This window comes from Callospermophilus lateralis, unplaced genomic scaffold (assembly GCF_048772815.1).
Source record: "Callospermophilus lateralis isolate mCalLat2 unplaced genomic scaffold, mCalLat2.hap1 Scaffold_86, whole genome shotgun sequence".
Classification (NCBI taxonomy): domain Eukaryota; kingdom Metazoa; phylum Chordata; class Mammalia; order Rodentia; family Sciuridae; genus Callospermophilus; species Callospermophilus lateralis.
The window spans coordinates 5,706,687-5,729,499 of NW_027516693.1; the positions used below are offsets into that span (position 1 = coordinate 5,706,687).

A 22,813-nucleotide genomic window follows, 5' to 3' on the forward strand; every position below is an offset into this window, starting at 1 on the left:
AAGTTACAGAGATTTTTTATATACTCCTTGCCCCACATGAGCAGAGCTGCCTCAAGTTAACATCCTGTGCCACTAATAATACATTACTATTTGTTATGAGTGTGTGTGTGTGTTATAGTCCTTGAAATTATACTGATATAATCAATACCCAAAATAGATAGTTTGTTGGAAAAGACAAAACTCTGAACATAGTAAAAACATCAGAGATTACCATCTATCAGTGAGAAAGGAGTAAGGAAAGAAAAGAGGATTTGGGTGGGGGGAGGGGGTTATGGCGTATTGAACTCAGGGGCTCCCAATCTCTGAACCATATCCCCAGGCCTATTTTGAATTTTTTATTTAGAGACAGACTCTCACTGAGTTGCTCAGCACCTCGACATTGTTGAGGCTGGCTTTGAAATTCTGTTCCTCTTGTTATAGCTTTCCAACCTTCTGGGATTCAGGCATGCACCACAACATCTGGCTGAGAAACAAGGATTTTGAGGGAATTGTAACTATTCTGTATGATATTCCCATGGTGGAACAATAGATTAATTCAAATTATAGTAGAAGCTTTAAAATAATAATGGCTAGACAGAGCTTTTAATAAATAAATATTTTACCAAAACTGATATTGGAATGGTAAGAAACATACAAAAACATGCTAACTGTCATTTGGCATTAGGAAAGTAAAAATTGAAAGCACAAATCGATACTGCAGGAATGGCTATCATCAAATGACAAATAATACTGAGTGTTGTCCAGAATGTGGAGAAACTGTATCACTTACACATTGCTAGTGGAAGGCAAAGTACTTCCAAAGCTTGGGGAAACATTGATTGACTACAGCAAAAGCTGTGCCCTCTAAACCTGGCTGCAGCCAAATAAAACTGTTTCCTGCTGTCTTCAGTGCCTTACGTCTTCTGTACCTACAACAGTAATAGTTTAAGATTCATACATTAGTCTGAAAACAATCAATAAATAATTAGAAAACTTGCATTTTCCACTTTATGCTAAAATGTACTGGGCATTTATTACATGCCAGACAGTCTTCTAAGCCTTTAGCAACATTTTCTCATTTAATTTCCCTAAGTTATAATTTTTCCATTGAGAAAATTATGGCACATAAAGATTATAAATTTGCATCAGTTATAAGTGGTGGAAGCAGAGTTTGAATCCAGGCTATATGACTTCAGAGTTCAGGCATTTTTAAAAAATCCTTATTTTGCTTATTTATTTTTATGTAGTGCTGCAGATCAAACCCAGTGTTTCACATGTGTGAGGCGAGTGCTCTGCCACTGAGCCACAACCCCAGCCCCAGAATTCATGCATTTAACTATTCTGCCTTACCTTTTGATAAGCCCAGGACATTTATGACCCCTAAGACATTGTTTAATGACCTTACAAATTACAGTGTCACAAATACCTGGGCTCCTTTAGTTCTCACATATGAAAATTGCTGAGAAATTATAACTCATTTTTCATGTACATCCCCTAGCTTGTAAGGGATCCAGCCTAACTCCCTGCAAGGTCTAACTGTCCATGTAAGATTAAAATATTTTTGAAAAGTGATGCCCTCTTCACCAATTCTCCCTACCTACCTGACTTCCTTTCTGCCCTCCTCCCTCTTTCCCTTCCTTTATGCACTTGTTTTTTGACGTGGGTACCAGGGATTGAACTCAGGGACACCCAACCACTCAGCCACATCCCAGCTGTATTTTGTATTTTATTTAGAGACCTGCTCTCACTGAGTTGCTTAGTGCCCCGCCTTTGCTGAGGATGGCTTTGAACTTTCATCCTCCTGCGTTGGCCTCCCTAAACAAACCACTGGGATGTCAGGCAAACACCACCACTCAGGCCATATATTCATTTTTATTCTGACATTTAATATCTCAGATGAGAAGACTTCAATGCATATACAAGGCACGCATGATACCAACTGTAGGAGGGACATAACCCAATGGTGCCAGTCAAATACTTCCCAAAGCATAAACAGTCTTAAGTCAGTGTGGACCTAATTAAACGTCCTCAAAACACATATGTGAAAACCAGACAGAATCAAAATGAAAAATGGACAAATCAGTCATTGTACGCAGATGAGGACACTCATTCAGGCCGTGACCGTCACCAGTGTGGATGCACTGGGTGCGTGCGGGGAAGGGCTCTTGGGAACGAAGCCTCCTCCTCCGGATTAGAGAGAGCCTAGTGGGAAAGCGCTCAGCCGCGAGTCCCGCTGCCTTGTCCCGGAGCTGGCCGCCCTGGGAGCCGTGGGCGAGGCGGGACGGCCAGACCCTGCCGCGCGGGAGCCTCCTCACCTGCGGAGCTAGCCAGCCCGGGCGCGGAGCTCAGGGATCCCGCCTGGTCTTCCCCTTCCCGGTGAACCGGCGGGATCCCGCACCTGTGCCCATCGCCCAGCTGGTGCCCGTGCCTCTGTGCTGCGGTTGCTGGAGCAGCCCCAGCTGGTGCCAAGGTGACCTCCCCTCTGCGCTTAGGCGGCCACCCTGCCACAGGTGGTGACCACAGGACCCCCGGAGATGATGTCTTGAGCGACTCAGGTAAAGCCTCTGGTGGTCTCTCTGCCTCCCTGGAGCCATGGAGCTGAGGGTCCTGGTCCCTTTGATACCTTTGGTGCTTTGACTCTGGGGACCAGGAGCCTTGGTGGTCCTGATGATTGCAAGCGTCCTCCTGGTTAGAGAGAGGCCTCCCTGAAGCTGTTTCCACCTTCTTTGGGGACCTTAATCTGAGCTGTGTCTATCCTCGCCCTGATCCCGCATCTTCATTTCAAGGAAAAGTTGGTGGCCAACCCGTGTCGGTGTTAAAGGGCTGCTGCATGCTTTCCTGGGCAGAAACCTGTTAGTGCCCAAGTGGAAAGGGACTCAGGCCCTGGTTATAGACTCAAGACACAAGAGCTGTACAAGATCCTACTTAGGGCACAAGAAGTTAGAAGGAAACTGTATAGATGGTGGCCACTGATTTTCTTTCTTTTTGCCCCCCCCAAAGTGCGTCTTCCTGAAAACTGGACCCAGTTTTGCCTCCTAGCCATAATACCAGCTTACTTTGAGATCTGAGTTGTGTTTTGTAACCCAGTGCTCTTGAAGATGAGGGTGAGCACTTAGGACCCCTCCATAAATGCAAATATCCTGGTAGGACTCACAGATTATTTCTTTGTGAGTATTTGCATCTTAAATGGACGGGAAGTGTTAAAAAAACAAGCTTTTACCTGGAGCTCTGAGAGTTCAGAACTCCACCCAAATACTAGAATAGCCCTTGTCCTTGGATCCTGAGGCTGGGCCTCCTTGGGACTTGAGAACCACTGTTTCCACATTGCACATGGATAAAAAGTGTGAGTTTCCTTCAGGGCTGGGAACCTACCCTTCTGAGACCACAAGTCAAAGCACAGATATTAAAGGGACAGAGCCCTTTCAAACTGGGGCACATTGCCACATTTTGATACATTGTATAATGTGCAGTGATCAAATTAGAATATCAATGACATCAAACATTTATCATTTCTTTGTTAGAAATATTCAAAAACCTCTTTTCTAGATCTTTTGAAACAGAATAAACTGTTGTTTACCATATTCATTGTCACTATAGAATATAATAATTTCTGTCTCATAATAAATTTGATTGTCCAGTTATTATGTTTCTCCATTTTTGTTTACAGATATGATCATATTTTACTTGAATATGCATCAATTATCAAATTATCAATTCCCATTATATAGTTGCCTTTGATTTAGTTTCAGAGTAATTTTATCCTAGTCAGTACAATTTGTTAAAAAAATTCTCAGCTTTGGTACAAATCTTAGGGTTAATATATCTCATTTCCATTTGAAGAAAGGATCTACTTGAGCAATGTTTAGCTGGGAAATTCTTGGTGTGTAACTTAAACAATCAATAAAATTATCTGAATACTGACTTAAATTATTAAGATGAAGAAAGAGGAAAAAGGAAGCACAAAAGAATGTTCTCATTTATGAGTTCATTTTCATTAATGTAAATATGTTATGCCACTAGGACTTGTATATATCTATGCTTAGTTACATGCAGTGATAATGATAGAGCTGGTGGCAAAATGTCAAATTGACAAAGAATGTTCAACTCCTGTGACAGCTGGTAGCACCTTTTGCTTTTTGGTTTTAATTCTGCTGCAGTTTTCATCTCTCTGTTACAATTTAGAGGTAGTTTAATTATTTATCATTATGTAATAAATCTTTAAAAGACTTTTTTTTCTTTTTGAGAATAAAATTTCTGATCTATTATAGAATTTTAGAATCTGTTTAGAATTTTTATTTACATTTTTATTGAAGGAGAACTTTCAGAAATACTTCATAGATTGCTAAATTATATGCATCTATACATAGAAATGACCACATAAGTAAACCAAACTGTGGTGAACATACATCAGATTTTTAAAAATTAGAGCCCCGGTTTCTCAAAATACCTATCTATTCAGAGTGGTCAGGGTTTATCCTTAGAAAAAATACTGACAGTATTCTTCAGATTATTGATGGTGTAGAATTTTCCAAGAGTACAGCACTATTCTCTCCATTATGAAGTTTCCAGTTGCTGACATCCATTCTGCATGCAGAAATCATGGTGCCTGGCTGTATTATTACATCTCAGTGATTGAAAAACACTAAATATGAAAAAAAAAATGTACAGCTCATGAAAATTAATTAAATACAGTTTTAGTTTTTATTAAAAGTGCTTTCCAGAATATCAAATCTGTTCCAGGCTTTTGAAACAAATCAGAGGAAAGGCAGTGAAAAAAACAAAACAATAAGAAAAACAACCTGAAAATAAGTCATTGTTCTCATGAACTAATAGAGAACATTTGACTCTTTTATTTCCTTCTTCTAAAAAGTTAGTAGAGATTATTACAATTACTCCCAGTAATGTATTATGCACTTGCTAAAATTCACATAAAACTTTGTGTAGCATTCTGAGCTAATAGTACTTAAAATATTTCTAATTATTTTCCATTTAGTGTTCATATGAATATTGATATTGTGATTTCAATGTTGAATATAATATTGTGGATCAAGAAGATATGTTAAATCAAAAGATGACATGTAAACTAAAAGTAATTACATATTTCCTAACTTCAATATAAATAAATTTAAAAAACCAATGAAATCCCAGTGATGTGCTTACTTATTTCTGCATTTCAAAGCAAATGAAACAGTTTACATCTTGTTATCATGGAAACTTGTCAAAAAGGTAAGTTTTTCCTACAACTAAAATAAGAATGAGCAGTATTTAAAGGAATACCTTCTTTTATTTTCAATATAAAATTAAACTGGAGGACCTGTTATTTATAAGTTGCCCAATGTTGGCTGCTCCATTTGCAGTTCAGGGAAATTGAATAATGTAACATGATAATGTGTATGGATTAAGTGCATTCTTATTGCTCATAGACTCTACAGTCTGATATTAAAACATTATAACATGTTGCCTTTGCTTTTCTACAATTCTCTGTAGGGTCACTCTTGTTTTCATCCCATAGAAGTAATTTTGACTAATGCTTCACTGGAAAGCAGAACAAGTGTATTTAGACATATATAGTTACCCTGACAATGAAGGTTCAGATTCAGTAACATTTAATAGAAGACAGTCTTTGAAACACACAAATATATGAGATAAGCTTGCAAATTGAATATTGAGGCATGAGATAGACTGATTTTAGTATTTAGTTTTTAGTTGTAGTTGGACACGGTATCTTTATTTTATGTTTTTATTTTTATGAGGTGCTGAGGATAGAACTCAGGGCCTTGCATGTGTTAGTGAGCTCTCTACCTCTGAGCCACAACCCCAATCCTATAGGATAGATTTAAATTTTCTACAGTCATTCTTAATTTCTGAATCATTTCTGAGCTCTACTCATGTTCATAGAAAACATTACTAGTTAATTTCTTGTTTTTGCCATATTCTCAGATTTAAACTAACAATTCATAATTTCACCCTAAACATGAATGCAAGACCCTTTCCCATTCAAAGCTTCCTACTGCTGATGTAATAAATTACCATAAATTCTGTGACTTAGATACATTTTATTCACCATACTACAGTGTGTGAATGTAGAAGTGGTTATGACTGGGCTAACCAAAGGTGTCAATATGGGTTCCTTTTTCCTCCATAGAAGGAGCAGAACAATACCAAACAAGTGTAGCAGAATTTAACTGGTCATTTTGAATGAGTTACACCAACGTGCTCAGGGGCTTGTTAATATTCTGAAGTTTTATATTTGAAAGCTTGCTATGGTTGCTTTATTGCAAATCAACAAGAATGATATGTAACAAAATGGCCCAAGCCAAGTGGCAGGAAGAAAAGACTTGAACATGAGTATGTACACTGATTTTGAAAGGCACAGTGGGTCTATTGGGATGACAGGTGGGATGGGGGGGCAGCAGGTCACAGGTCACAGCCAAAGCTACAGGGCATAGGTCCTGGGCTCCCGATGCCCAGGAGCAGCAGCTTATAGGCCCCCTCTTCCTGTTTCTGGCAGGTTCAGTTGAGTGGCACTTGGAGGTAGGAGGTGGGCACATAGCCTTCACCTCCCTGTTTCTGCTGGACCCATGTCCAGCCATTGCCTTTGTCCTCTTCCATCAGACTGAAGTCCTCACCCTGGGTCATAGAGATGGTGCCCTCGCTGGACCCTGTTGTGGGGTCGGCACAGATCTCTGCATTAGAAAAGCTTGAACAAACTAACCAGAGACACCAGAGCAACTGATGTCCCCCCTACCTCTCCACCCCCATGTGTTCTCACCTTCAAAGTGGTAAATGGACACACACTGGCCTATGGGGGATGCGGGCTCCTCAAAATCCTCATCACACGCCATGTAGATAGGGGCTTCCTGGCCGTCTTCTGAGGTGTGCTCCTCAGAGCTGTATGGGGCAAGAAGACAGGTGGAGGCAGGTCCTCTGTGTCTCTCTGGCCATACCTGCTCTGGCCTCGAGGCTCACCTCTCCTTGTTGACCTGTGAACCATTTCTGCTACTGTCCCTGGGGACACTAGATGGGGGGTTGTGAGGACAGGTGTGCTGGCACAGGCTGTCTCCTAGGTTGCTTAGGACCCGGCTCTCAGCTCCTGCCAGCCAAGCCTTGGAGGATGAGATCACATCATCTCCAGGCCAGGGTTCAGAGGTTCGCCCACCCTGCACCTGGATTCTTCCTGAGATCACCCATGCACACCCAAGATGTTGATGAGAAACAACTGGATCCCTGTACCCCACCCAGAAGTACCTTAGCCAGGCTGGTGATGACTCTACCCCTCCCCAGGGCCTTCCCCTTACCTTGTACTTCTGTACTTCCAATTTCAGCCATTTGATGTTGCTCAGTGTTTCTGTGATCTGGGGCTCCAAGCTGGCAGGGTCACCCATCTGGGGTGTCTTCTCATAACACACTTCATTTTCTTCAGAGACTCCCTAGGGCAAGACGGCGAAGAAAGGAGTAGTGGGTGAAAGGGGCTCGCAGCAAGGAGCAAGGCCACACACTGATTAGAACTCAAATGCGGGGGCCAGACATGGTGGTGTCAGCTACAGGGGAGGATGAAGTATTAGGGTTGCTTGAGCCCAAGAGTTAGAGGCCAGCCTGGGCAATGTGGCCAAACCCACAAAAAAGAGCTCCAATGCTAGTAGGGCTCACTGCCTGGGTTGGCATCTTGGGATGGCATTTCCTGGTGGTGTGAGCTTTGGCTATAGAGCACTATCTGCAGACCTTGACCTTGAAAATGGGAATAAATGCATGTGTGTGCCATGTGGGCTGTTGTGAGGACTGGTACAGTACTTGTACACAGCAAGTCCTAACAATTGTGTGTGTGTGTGTGTGTGTGTGTGTATATATATATATATATACATATATATATATATATATATATATATATATATATATATATATATATATATCTGGGGGGCTAAGAAGTAGCTCATGTCCGAGCACTCCACTGGCAAGTGCAAGGCACTAGGTTTCATTGCCAGCACTGGAAATGGACAGGAATGAAAGGAAACATAATAAGAGAGTCAGAATCCTATCTGTGCTTACCATCTCTTAGAAAAACCTAAGATATCCAGGAAGTCCATGTGAAGTGAGTAGAATAGAGCCTGGAGTACAGTGGATGTCCGTGATTCTAGCTGCGATTCTTGTCATTAGCCTCCCATTCCCATCTCCTCTATACATCTGGGTAGTGGGAGCTGTAGAGCACTAGTGGAATATGGCAGACCTCAGCTCAGCTTCCTTTCAGTCATTACCTGACCCATGTCACAGATGAAGAAAGGGAGACATGAAATGTTATATCAAGCTGCCCATTACCTCCAGGAGCTGGAATTCATGAGCAGGCTGCCTTGACTCTAGGCACATACCCTGTACTGCTGCTCCACCATAGAAACCCAGAAGCCACCCAGTGGAGGATGAAACTTCACCCCCATCTGTCCAAGAGGTAACTTGCAGACAGCAAACTAGAACTTGACCACCTCCTGGCAAGTGGCGAACATCATTCCTATTATGTGCAGAACTGGGAAGAGGAATTTGCTACTTGGAAAAAAGTGAGTAAAGATTTTCTTTTTATTCTGGCAGATTTTTATTTTTATATTTAAATGTTTGAATTATTAAATAGTTAGCCATATGCTTTTATTTCCTTTTAGCTCTCTAATGTGGTGGATTAGACTGCAAGGCATCTTGCTATTTTTTTTTCCTTTTTTTAAAGAGACAGTGAGAGAGAGAGAGAGAGAGAGAGAGAGAGAATTTAAATATTTATTTTTCAGTTCTCGGCGGACACAACATCTTTGCTTTGTATGTGGTGCTGAGGATCGAACCCAGGCCACACGCATGCTAGGCGAGCACGCTACCACTTGAGCCACATCCCCAGCCCCCAGGATTCTTGATATTGAATCATGTTTGCATTGTTGGGATAATGCCCAATTGATCATGTATTTTTTTTCTTTAAAAAATAACCTTTTTCCTATTCTAGTGAAGGAGACATAACACAAAATTTCCTCTTGTGATTACTATGAAGCATACAGTTCTGTGCCATTAGATACCTGCACCCAACTAACACCATCATGCCATGTATGGTTTTGTAGTACATCAATATATTTTCTTGCCAGGATTTTGTATCTAAAACCAGAAGTGAGGTAAAATGAGCTCGTAATTTCATTGACTTGAATTCTTGCTCACTGATTTGGCAACCCAGGTTTCCCAGCCTTCTAAATAAGCTGGCAGCTTTCACTCTGTTTGCTAGAAATCCTTGCATGGCAGCGAAAGCAACAGTTTCTTCCAGGCGCATGAAGAATCACCTATAAAACCTCCCTTCTGGTGTCTCTGTGACATTTTGGGGTGCATTTGAGTGTAAATATTTTATGGTTACTTTTTGCCTGTGCTAGGCAAGTACTCTACTGCTGAGCACACCATTCCTTTAACTATAACCCAGTGGCACTCTTCAGTCCCCTGCCTGCCCCTCTGCCAGGCCCTACCTCTGATTCACCTCCTTCTGCAGCTCCTGGTTGTGTTCTTCTAACTGATGCTGGAGCTGCTTTCTATGCTGCTCTGGGGGCAAGTGGCTAAAATCCCCTGAAGCCACAGTCTGCAAAGGAAAGAGAGGGTTGAGTCTGGGATTCTGGAGCTGAAGCTTCCAGGCGCTGCACACTCCTGAGGATTCAAGTCCACCTTCCTCTCCTTCCAAATATCTTGGAAGAAGGTCATGGACAGAGTGAATAAGGAGTGGGGCCCAGGGGCTGCAGGAAGCATGCCTAAGGTCCCCCACCTTGCTGATGGGAGGGCCAGTGCCACCTCCTCCCACAGTCCTCACTTACCCCATGGCCTCCTGGAAGTATCTGGAAGGATGAGAGCCACAGATTGACTGACTTCCTGATCTCACTCAATAAGACCAACGGGTCATAGACAGAGCTGGGAAGGGAGGCCATTAGGCAAGGTCAAGGACATGACAACCTCTAGGGGGAAGAGGGTTGGGGGGCGTGACTACCAGCTGGGTCCAGGAGGGGACAGGCAAGGAGGAGGTGAGGGCAGAAAACGAAGATGGACACAAGGATGAATGTAAGTATGGATGCAGAGAAGCAAAAGCAAAAAAGAAATTAAAAAGTAGTAAGAAAATCACAACTCAAGATGCATAACCACACAGAAAATAATTGGAAGGGCAACACAAAATCTGAGAGGTAACAGGGAGGTCATTAGGCTCAGAGAAAGAGGTCACTCCTCTCCCTACCCCATCTCCTACATCCCTTGACTATTAGGTCTAGGGGCTGGAACAGGGCTGCTATAGTCCACTGGGCTTTCTGGACTCAGTTTAGAAGGAGGTACAGGAGGCATTTGCATGAAGAAAGGCTTCAGACACAGGCCAAAGTGGCATGCCACTCATAGAGGGCTGTGGAAGACAGGAAAGGTCAGGGGTTACAGCTTAGGAGGAGAGGACTGAAGACCAGGATGGCTGGTGTCAGTGGGAGGGATCTAAGGCATACTAGGGGGTCAGGGGCTGACCAAGATATAAATCGTTGGTGTTAGGGTTTATATCTGTTGCTGAAAACACACACACACACAAACAAAAATACCAAAACTATAGGGCATAAGGATCCATCAGCTGGATAGAGATCTGGGGTTAGGGGCACTCCTAAAAGACAGGAACACAAGCTGTCAGTCCAGCACGAATTCCACCAGCAGATCTTCTCCCAGCACCCCGAGCATCTGCAGACAGATGCCGCAGGACCACATCCTGCCCTCCTCAGCCTCAGGGGACTCCCAGGCCATTGTGCTGCCGACTTGCCTTCCTTCTGTCCAGCCCAGGCAAGTAGCCAAGAGGAAGATTCTTGCCCAGGACTCAGCATTCCTGTGGCTGGGCTCAACCCATTAGGGCCTCAGCTGTCCCCACTCACTGTCTTCTGCACAAGACTCTGGGCCCCCACCTTGCTCTTCTTGCCAAAAGGCCAGCGCTTGGCACGACTATGGCCAGGGCCCTGGAACTTAGGCTCTGCATCTGAGTGGGCGTCCAGGCCATTTTCTGAGTGTGCACAGATCACAGGCTGCTGAAGTCTTCGAATTCCATGTCACCAGGGTGGGCATAACCTGACTTGTGCAGCTCTATGAGAACCTGGGTGTCCTGGGTGAAGGAACAGTGGGTGGGCAGTCAGGGGCAAGGCCCAGGGGTTAGTTTGGGAGATCCCCACAGTGCCCACTCATTGGCTTACTCAGGCACCCACAATTTTGGCATCCACAGCATCGGCAGCCACCTTCATACCCTCAAAGCACTTGGTAATGATGAGTAACACCTACAGTTCCGTCTCTGACAGCAGCCAGTACCCTGACCTACTGATCTCACTGAAGGTGGCTCTACGCTCATCCTTGTCCTGCAGTTTCTGTGGGGACAGGGAAAAGGCATGAAATACATGGGTGGAAGCAGATCAGGTATGAAGCATTCTGCAAACATGTTGGTGCCCTGACTGTCAGCGCCCAGTGTGGTGGGGAAGACAGTCCAATATGGAGTACCCATACTCCTGTGGGTGGAGCTGCAACACAGGGCTGGGGACTGAAAAGGTGACCCTTGCCTAGGGTCTCAGGAAAATCTTCTCAAAAGAGGGTACAATGAAACAGGGCTTTAAAGACAAAAAAATAAAAAAATAAAAAAATAAAAAACAGAAGCAGCACGGATGATCCCAGCACCCAGACTGGAACAGAGACTGGAAAAGGAGGCTGAAAGAGAAGGCAGATGGGATAAAAAGATTTAACATCAAGTCAGATGAGACCTAGATGTTGTTAGAGCTGGGGCCTTAGAAAAATGAGTACAAATTTCAAAGGGAAAGAAAGACATCCCTGGAAAACGCTTGAGTAAATGCACAACTCTGTTACTTCAGGTTTCCAATTCTATTCAATTTAGGAATGGGGACATGGCAGCTGGTGTTTTGATGTATGTGTGAGAGTTGGGCCTGGGAGCTTAGAGCACTCACATCAAATATCTTGGGCATCTGTGAAGAATACAAGTGGGCCTGGTCTTGGCTAAAGCGCTGTAACTGGGCCGCATATTCATTCTTGCTTTCTTCTGCCACATAACTCCAAAGGTGGGCTTGCTGCTTGGCCTGAGGAATGCAAGGCAGAGGTAACTGCCAGATTCCGGCCCTGTCCCACTCTGACCCCTCAAGCCTCTCACAGATCCCACATGCACCTTCTCCACATCGGCCTTGGTGGCATTGATATCCTGGTCTAGCCACTCAGCGGTCTGGGCTGCTTTCTCTGCCTCCCGGCAATCTCGCTCAGATTTACGTGTACTCTGTGGAACAGACAGAAGCAGAGGGAAGGAGCCTCTATTCCCACTAGGGGAGGTGTGAAACCAAGGACGTTAGGGACTGGTGGGAAGTCACCCAGCAGATAGAGATCCATGGGTATGCTGGAAGCACTTGGGAGAGGAGCCAGAAAGAGGGGGCAACTTTATGGATGGGCCACCCTCACCCTGCTCATAGGCCAGAGCCACCCACAACCTGTGGAACTCACATTTTCAATCGGTTTGAAGCCACTTTCCAGCTGCTGCTGAGCCTGCCGTCCTTCCTGGAAGTGCTATGGAAAGGAGGGTGAGAAGGCTCACCAGGGTTCTGGCAGGTGCCTTCGGCAAGTCCCAGGGAATGGGCACCTCACCATCTTCCTCTTCTGCTTCAACTCCTGTGCGTACTTGAGCAGCTCAGGACCCACTAGCATGCTGAGGTTCTCATCCACCAGTTTGTGCTGGCCTGCAACGTCATTCACCTCCTGGAGAATCTGTAAAAAGGACTGCTGCTGGCTAACCCTGGGACTGGGATCGGGAGGCTGGGATTAAGATTCTCCAGAGCAGGATGCCCTAGGACCTGTTTACAGATGAGAAGGGATATACTCCAAATATTTATCCCCCAAACAGTTATCAGTTATGATCCATATCCCTTATCTCCAACCCTTGATTCAGATGTGATTTAGAACTCAGATTTGGGGACTTTGGTAAAGGGGTATAATTCTTACACAACTTCTATGTGCCCCTAGTGGGGCTGGTGGCCACATTCTGTAATCAAACACCATAATCATATCTACAGTGAGAAGTAGTAGTACAGTCACTGGGTTATCATTTCTAGGATCCTTATACCTCTTCCCCACATAAACGGACCCCAAATTCCAAAGCTGCTCAAGTCCCTTCATCAAAATGACACAATATTTGCAAAGAACCTATGCCCATCTTCCCACAGACCTTACAGTATCATTAGGTGACTTATATTACCTAATTCAATGTCGATGTCTTGGCACAGTCTTTGCACTGTGTCATTTAGGAATTGATGACGAGGGGGAAACAGACTGTGTATGTTCAGTACTAGGACAATTTTTATTATTAGAACATTTTCAATCCTTGGATATAAAGGACCACAGTGGGATAAAAAGATTTAACTTCAAGTCAGTTTAGTTGGAGATTGCTGTCAAGTTACCAAAAAACAAGAGACACTTGTTTGATTTCTAGAGCTTTTTGTATTGGGGGACTGAGAATAAAGAGTCATGTTCTGACAGCTATCTTGGGCTGGACGCTTTTACAACTTAACTCATTTGCCTTCACAGTAGGCCTACAGGGTAGGTGCCAGGGTCCAAAGTCCCACTTCCCAGATGAGGAACACAGAGACATAGAGGTCACTTGCCAGAAGGCACTCATTTTGCAAGTGCCAGATCATCCCAATTTGGCACAGGAGAGAAGGAGAAGCAGAGAACTTGAGCTGTGCCCATGTGGCTGGCTGAAGAGTGGATTTAAGACTGCAGCTGGGGTCTTCCTCTCTCCATCCTTTCTTGGATTCAGGGTCACCTTTGGCAGGTCTCTTGGGTAGATATTTCTTCACAAGATTCATGAAGGGAGATAGAGCAGGAAGCTGAGTCATTTGTCTCAGGCCACTCATTGTCCCACTGCACCCACCTAGTGTCTCACCTCAGCTGCTTCACATAAGCTTGCTCCACCTGGGTGCGTGATTTCAGGAACTTCATGTGTCTGTCCAACAAGTCCAGTCCCCACTGCGTGTGGCGCTCAGTTACCTCAAACTGATCCTGATGGTGTGCATGGAGTGGGGAGGGCCAGGGTCACAACCTTGGAATCCCACCAAGAGCCTCAAAGCTCCGGCTCCAAGTAGGAGTGGCTTCCCAGCGTGGTGCAGGGCGAGGCAGAAAGCTGGTGGGAACGCGGCCCCTCCCCCGCCCCCAGGGCCAGAGAACGTGGCTGGGGCCCCTGCAGGAAAACAGGGTCTTGGTCTCCCGAAAGGCTATAGGGGTGTTAAAAGCAGCAAGGCACCTCCCTCATACAAATGTCCCCTAATCCTCCAGCTTCTGGAAAGTCCAGCCAGACCGGCAAGAGTCAAGGCCAGAAGGGCAGGGTTTGCAGCAGCTATTGGAGGGGGAAACCTCCACACAGCCAGGGGTCAGGCACCAACTTCCCTGATTCCGAGTCCTCCAAAGAGAGACTTAGCGTCCCCATTAACCCCACTACACCTCCAAAAGAAACCCCACAGTGGGAGAGCAGGTGGAGATCTAGCAGCCCTGCTGCACCCAGGGACCTAGGGGTTCCACCGCCCCCAGAGAGGGCAGGGTTCCGAGGTACAGCTGGAGCTTCCTTGATGAGGTGCCAAGGCGCGGCTGCCCTCGGGTGGTGCATTGGAGAAGGGCCCGAGGGGTCTGGGGCCAGCCTTGACCTAGAACTCCACCAACCCGTGCCTCAGTTTCCCTTAGCCTGCAAGCTCTCCCTGAGCCTCGGGGTGTCCTGAGACTCAGTGTCAAACTCTGAGAGGGCGGAGGGCAAGAGGGGGGGACCCAGGGGTCAGTGGAAGGCAAAGTAGGGGGAAAGTCTGCACTCCAGCCAGGTCTGCCAACTCACCCACAGCTGGGTGCCCCAGTCCATCTGCTTCTGCTGTGGAAGACGCTGCCGCCACCACCGCCACATCTGGTGGCCGCCCGCGGAGCCAGAGCCCTAGGTGGCGCACCGTCCCCGCCCCAGGTACCCTGGCCAAGTCCACTTTCGTCAAGTCACGCCCCCTGCACCGCTGGGACCGCATCCTGGAGCCCTAAGGTCTGGGGACCCCAGTGAGGTGGGTCCAAGGTATGCTGCACCCCACTTCAATGACCATTGCCGCCCTCCCACAACTGGACCCATCCCTTAAAGGCCCCCCAATCTCTGTGGCTGCTCACATCCTGCCAGGTCACCCCGGCTGCAGATGGTTCTTCCTTTCCCCCTTTCCCCCAATCGTTCCTTAAAGGGCCAAGGCACCAAAGAACCCCACTCTGTTGCAGGGAGAACCCGAAGTCACCTGGCTCTTGTTGGCTGACCCTGCTCCAGGCTTCTAATACCCTGGGACCAAGTGATCCTGCCTCCAGAGACAGGGGTGTGCCACTGCACCTTTCTTTTCCTTCTTCCACCGTGAAAGCTCTGGATTCAAAATCTGAGGCACTAGAGAGCCTGATAAAGGGAAGGATGAAAGGCATCAAATGCAGTTCATTTTTCTTGGTGTTGGTGCTTCCTTTGTTTGTTTGTCTCTTTGTTATGTGTCCCTGGGATTCCAGGACATCTAGCAAGCTAAGCCCTAAGCACATGCACTATCATGGCTGAGCTGTTCCTCCGACTGAAGCCAGAATTAAAAAATAGGTAGTCAGTGTAGATAAATAGGACCAAGTTGAGAAAAACAGACCAAACCTCTTTGAAGGCTGGCTTTGGGAGATTGAAATGTTAATTTCCTCAAAGCCTGGCCAATACTGCCCTTCCTCAAGAACTGCTAATAAAGCAACCCCTGAGTAGACAGGGACTGCTGATTAATTCACCCTGGGCTCCCCCAGCCCCCCACTCCATGCCAGCCCAGGTCACCCCTCTCGCACCCCTCCAACCCACCTATTTATCAGTTCTGGGGTTTCCCACCAGCATCTCTCAGTCAGCTGCATGGAATAAAGGGAAGTAAACAAGATATAGGGGAAGAATGTAAAAGAATAAAGAAAACTTTAGATGTATAAAAGAAATAGGATTTCCTCATCCCAAAGATTCTGCCCTTGGGTCCCTAATCCCTCTGGGTGGAAAGAACTCTGCCTGCTCTTCTATACATAAAGCTTCTTACTTTCTACTCTACACTAGCCTCAGTGTTCTTCTCTGGTGTCGGACTTCAACATTTGAGGAAGCAGGACTTGTCAAGGTAATGGGTAACCAGTGGCATCACTCCTCCTGCCATCATGGTTTTTCTTCTATGGAGGTTCAGTTCTGGCCGAGGAAGAAGGAGTGGGCACTCACAACAAGAAGACCCACCACATAGCAGGTAGGCTGTGCATTCTGACCTCTAGGAAGGGGAGATGGGTGGAAGTTGAGTTCAATTATGTGAAGTTCATCCCACCATGACTAATTAATGAAATGAGACAACCCTAGCCCCTGATGCGTGGGTCCTCATCCTTAGTTTTCAATATTTTGAGGGTTGCCACATAGAGACCAAGTGAGTAAAGCATTCTTCAGGACAATATTTAGTACATTCCTACTCTTTAAACTATGCCTCTCTTTCTTTGGTGTTTCTTATTTTAAATTTTGCTGTGATAGAACTATAGCAGTTTTCTGAACATTGGGAATCATTCTACCAAATTATGGAAATTGAGAGTGTGTAGATTTGTGCATTTATAGGTGGTTGATCTAATATGATTATGGCCCAGTGGACCCTTCAATTAGAACTTGGTATCAGGAGTCTTAACAGCATAAAATAATTTATCCTTCTTAGCCTGGAATGTAGCAAACACTGGATAATATCTTAAATGGAAGGGATATTTAAAGATCAGATTGGTGCAATTTGGCAATATGATCAGTTACACTAATCAGAAAGTCAATTAATGTTTCCTGATTGATGTGTTCTTATATCATACTGTATATATAGGTATATATATGAATATATATATATGTGTATATTTATACAACTACTATAGTAGTTGTAGATGGAGAGAATGCCTTTATTTTATTTATTTATTTTTATGTGGTACTGAGGATCAAACCGAATGCCTCACACATGCTAGGCAAAGGCTCTGCCACTGAGCTAAGGCCACATTCTGTTATATGACATTTTTATCAAACCATCTGCAGTTGATTATTTCCATCAACAATCCCTGTTCTGTTCATTGTTAGGGGTCAAGTTGGCTAGGGTGTAGCCTCTATGTTTTGATATCAGGTTATTTTACTAATATGATTAAAGTTTAACATCTGCTGACTTACAGGGTGATTATCTCAAGTAATCTGAGTATGCCTGATTTAATTTATTTAGAGGTCTGGGTACCAAAACTGAGGTTCCCATGGAGATCAAGCAAATCCACCTGAGATTAGTAATTTGTACTGATGCCTGAGTGTTAACCTTGCCCTTCTCATTGTCCTAGCTTTTAATTTTGGGATTGCCATACTTGTCCCCACAATCACATAGATCATTTCCTCACAATAAGTCTTTAATTTTTTTATTATTGACAGATCTTTATTTTATTTGTTTATATGTGGTACTAATGCTCTATTTGTGATCAAACTCTGGTTCATTGTGTAAAATTATTATATTTTAAATCAACTGGCAGACCTCATTATCTGAAATTATATTTTGTATTTGTCTAAAAGAAGTTACAATTTCAAAAAAAATATTTATTGAGTTTACCAAAATTTAGTTGAGTTAAATCCACTGTATTTTTGGTGCACTGCTGTTTTGGTCTACTAATAATTTTTATTCACTATGTGATATTCTCTGATCAATGTTAAGGTAAATAAGATAAAGATTCTACATTGAAGAACTTTCTATGAAAATATATTCATTAATTATTGTAATATAAATTAGAAAGTACATGAAACAATAGGCAGCTAAATTACTTCCTGATCTCTGATGAAGATATTATTTCCCATTAGGGTGATGTGATATTCCCTCATATTATATAATAGAATTACTTCTCTATCCAGACCCAACCTTTGACTTCAGTGTTGAAACAAGCCATGGAGGTACTTATAATATATTCATCTATGTAGGGACACTTAACACAGACCACATGTTCACTTCTTATTAGCCAAGTTTATTCCATAATGATTGTGTGTCATGATATTTTTATCAAACCATCTGCAATTAATTATTTCCATCAACAATCCCTGATCAATTCAGTTGATATGAACCATATTTGAAACAGTCTTAAAATTGAAAGGAGCACTAGCAAAGACCATGAATCTTGTAAAAGACTTACTTGTGGGGCTGGAGATGTGGCTCAAGCGGTAGCGCGCTCGCCTGGCATGCGTGCGGCCCGGGTTCGATCCTCAGCACCACATACAGACAAAGATGTTGTGTCCGCCAAATACTAAAAAATAAATATTAAAATTCTCTCCCTCTTTCTCACTGTCTCTCACTCTTTCTTTAAAAAAAAGACTTACTTGTATCACATGTGGTTTCTTAGTATTACCAGCATATAACTTAGAAATGAGAGAGAGTGGAGGAGAAGTAGTTCAAAAATCACTAATAACTTTTATTTTTTTCATCTTCAGGGAAGAGAAATTGGATTTAATCTTATCTGCTCTTGGAATATCAGTTTTGCTGCATAAGATTCATTATTATAATAAATGGGTTATTAGACTATGGGAAAATTATTAAGATATCCCCTACCAGATATTGTACTACTAATTTAGCATGACAATTTGGGGTATTTATTTCCCCCTTTTAAAAAATTAAATAGAAAAAAAATTCTTTTAATATGGAAAGCATAATTATAATAATATTTTTTAAATATTTAAAATTTAAAAACCCATGGTGAGAAATATTGACAAAGTGGTAAAAATCAAAACAACTTGAAAACATATGTAATATTCATTGAAATTTATTTTATGTCAGAATAATTATATTTAAACTGACATGGTAGTATATATTCACCAGAGAAACTTTCCAAATACCAATTTCTCTTTATTTCCATAGATGTTTCAGTAGTCTCTCTATAGCATAAGTTTCAGACTGATTGCAAACTTGGTTTTAGTGAAGAAAATGTATTTAGAATCAAGAAAATTGAGTTATCCTTATAAACATAGGATTTGCCTGTAACTTTCTATATGACCTTAAGCAAGATCTGACTTCCAGTTTTGTCCATTTATTTGTATTTGTGAACATGGATTTTTTTTATCATTTAGTTCATTATCTTTTTAATTGTGTGCATATTGAATTATAGAACACTGAAGTAAAAATCCACTGAGAACAGTAGTATTTAAAATATTATTTTGTTATGATATAATTAAATGTGTGTGCATGTGTGTGCATGCATGTGCATGTATAAGCTACATTTTTCTATGCTTAAAGGTTTTCCTTTCCTTTAAACATTAATTCTAACAATATTCTCATAACATATCTCTTGAACATGTCAATTTCATGATAAAATGTCTCCTGTAATAAAATTTCAGTACATAAATCCTACTAATTTTTTTAGTCAGATTTCCATCACTATGAGCAAAATACCTCACAAAAACAACTCAGAGATTTAAGAGTTCATGGCATCACTTTTTTTAAACTTTATTTATTTATTTTTATGTGGTGCTGAGGATCAAACCCAGGGCCTTGCACATGCAAGGGGAGCACTGTACCGCTAAGCCATAACCCCAGCCCCAATTTTTCTTATATATCTACACATATATAACAATTTTTATTATTTGCTTATTCTACTAAGTGCAGGAAGCTTCATTTAAAAAAAAAAATTACCGGTGGCACTAAAAACAGTAAACCATCACAGGAAACTAAATACTTTCTCTTGTCCCTGTTGGCACCTCCAACTCTTTACTGAATGCTGAATAGTATTTTGCCAGGTATCCTATGTTGATCTAGGTAGAGTCACAATATTACACTTGAATTTTTGTCCACATATTCTGATTAACCTTATTGTTTTTTTGCATTTTCCAGGTCCTTGTATGTTTTTATAATATAAATAGGAGAAATGCATTTATAAAGCTATGTACATTATGTCAGTATAGGAATACTTTGAAAATACAAATGTTTTTAAATATTTGTGGTATTTACTCAAAGTTATTTAATTTATTATCTGATTAATTAATGTATTTATATATGCTGAAACTATCATTGACTGATTGGAAATAAATAACTACAAAATATACTCAGTATTTTTGGTGATTAAGTTCTGTACAGTCACCACAAATGTTCAATTTGAGAACATGGAAATATTGTTTTTGTGGGAAATACATGTTTTATTTTTTGAGGACCTTTATCACCATTTTCATCAACAGATCATGACCTAAGCTTGTATTATGTGTTTGTATTTATTAGCAAGTCATTTAATGTATATCATTGATTAATTAATACTGAACTTGTTCCTAAACTGTTACAATTCACTCACATACAACGTTTATATAACACACATATATTTTCTATATGGCACATCACCCTTTTGCATACAAACAATAGACAACTTGAAAAGAATAAGGAAAAATGCAAAAAATGTGAAAATAGTACTTTACTGCAAAATTATATTTATTTAATGTAGTGAAGGTTAAATAAGACAGCAGAGTGTTACAACATTACCTTTGCTGAGAAGTTGCTTACCAGGTGGCTGGAAATTTTTGCTGCCTAGTGTATTGATTTTTCAGTTTCCAAATAAAGCATCATGTGTAAACACATTTTCTAATTTATAATCCATCAAAAATGAAGGTTGACTATATTCATTTATATTTATTTTCATTTATCAAATTATTTAATATTTCTTATTATATAATCTAAAATGCTTGAAAATAAAACATTATCAATATGTATTGTAAAAAATTCAAATGACTTTAAAAATAAAATTCTCCCAAATACTTATTTAAAAACTTTAATGTAAATCAAGATAGATTATTGTAATTATAACAAAAACAATTCTGTTATAAGAAAAACTTATTAGCAACTAACTGCCAGTCTGTTGAGATTTTGTTAACTATTATCAACTTTCATATATTTTTCTTTATAGAAAAACTTATTAGCAACTAACTGCCAGTCTGTTGAGATTTTATTAACTATTATCAACTTTCATATATTTTTCTTTATCATGTAGATTTTCTTCAAAGCTTTACCCCAATTACTATTGGAACAATTATGTTATTGTAGTAAATCTCCATTTACTCTACAATGTGTTTTAATCAAAACAAATTAAAAAGTGCATTTTGTACATTATCTGTCAACATAATGAAATTCTCTAATTCATTGACAGTTTGGGTTACACATTGCTGTCTTTTGTTATAATAGGGATTATCAAATTTTTCTACAAAGATATTTTATCAAAGTATTTCCTATTTTCATTGAATAAAATTTTCCAATGCTTCATACTTCCAAGATTTTAAAAATAAATCATCTATTAGAGATAGGTGGAAAGGTGTTTTTTTTTTATGATTACTATTAATAGGTTTATCATGGAAAAGATGACCCTCAACAACAAAACTCAGAATTACCAGATGTCGAATTAAGAAATTTATAAAAAAAACCTATGTGTAATGTGTATTTGAAATATGTATATTTGAATTATGTATTCTATATGTATAAAGAAGTCAGTTGGTATGTTCTCAAAAGAAGGATAAATCAAGTTTGTAACTTTCCAGCAGCAAACAGCTTTTTGAGACATACAATAAATGTACCCAATCAGGGCAGCAGCAATCTCCCAGACATGGACATTGAGGACCATCTCCAGCTAGAATCTAGAGTAAAATTTTTATTATTTTAACATGGCTTGTTATGGCATTGAGCACAGTGGAAATGAGTCTTTTCATAATAAAAAATTGCCTTCTGTTATGAACTTTATTCTTGCTACTTCCCATTTCTGATAGCCCTAAATAGGAGAAGTAGAGCTAAGGAACATCTCACCAAAAATTTTTCTTTTCTTCTGATATGAACCTTAAAAATTTTATGGAAGGTCCACAAATGGCTCACCCATTTTTCCAATGGATACATCATTTGTCAAAGACAGGCAAAACATTATCAATGAAAAAAAGAGGAAAAATAAATAAAAGATATATACAGAATCAGTAAATCCGCATTAGCTACAATCACAAAAATGGGTTCCCATAAAAACACAGGGAGGACAGTTATTGAAAAGCTGGTACTGACTCCTCAAGGCCAGACCAATTTGCTATAAGTTAGGATGTCTCCAAGAATAAGCAGAACAAGAGAAATAAATAGACCATGTCTATAATAATGAAAACAGTTCATTTAAAATGGTAGCATTGCTTCAAAATTCAAACTAGAATTGTTTCTTATAGCATACTTGTGTAAGTGTTGGGGAGTATGAGACAAGGTAGACTGAATGCTCTTTCATTCTATCTCTACTGTATAAAATATGGGAACAATTATGAAGTGAGACACTGCTTTTTTTAATTTTTTATGTGGTTTATTACATTTATGCCCTTTGATATATACTACACAGTTGGGATATAATTTCATTTTTCTGAGTGTACATGTTGCAAGATCATATTGGTCAGGCATTCACATACATACATACTTATTATGTCTGTTTCATTCTACTATCTTTCCTATCCCCATATCCTATCCCCTCCCCTCCCATCACTTTCCTTTCCCTAATCTAAGGTAAAGTTATTCTTCCCTAGTGCTCCCTGCCTTTTTGTGAATTAGCTTCCAAATATTAACTGACCAAAATATTATGTTAAATAAAGTCCAATTTGAATTTTTTAAATATAAACATTGAATAAATTAAAATTAAAATATGTATTTAGTCAATATTAAATCCTGTTTTGAGAATACATAACAAATTTTCTGTGTTCATAATATACATTTAGTGATGTAACTTAAATCTGCAAAGTGAATGACAACTTCTTTATTGTTAAGAAGAATCAAAGCAC

General features: G+C 41.2%; 1 pseudogene; it reads right to left on the reverse strand.

Moving 5' to 3' along the window:
* Positions 1 to 6,492: 6,492 nt before the first annotated feature.
* On the reverse strand, positions 6,493 to 14,869 carry LOC143380093 (cdc42-interacting protein 4-like; annotated as a pseudogene).
* Positions 14,870 to 22,813: the final 7,944 nt, after the last annotated feature.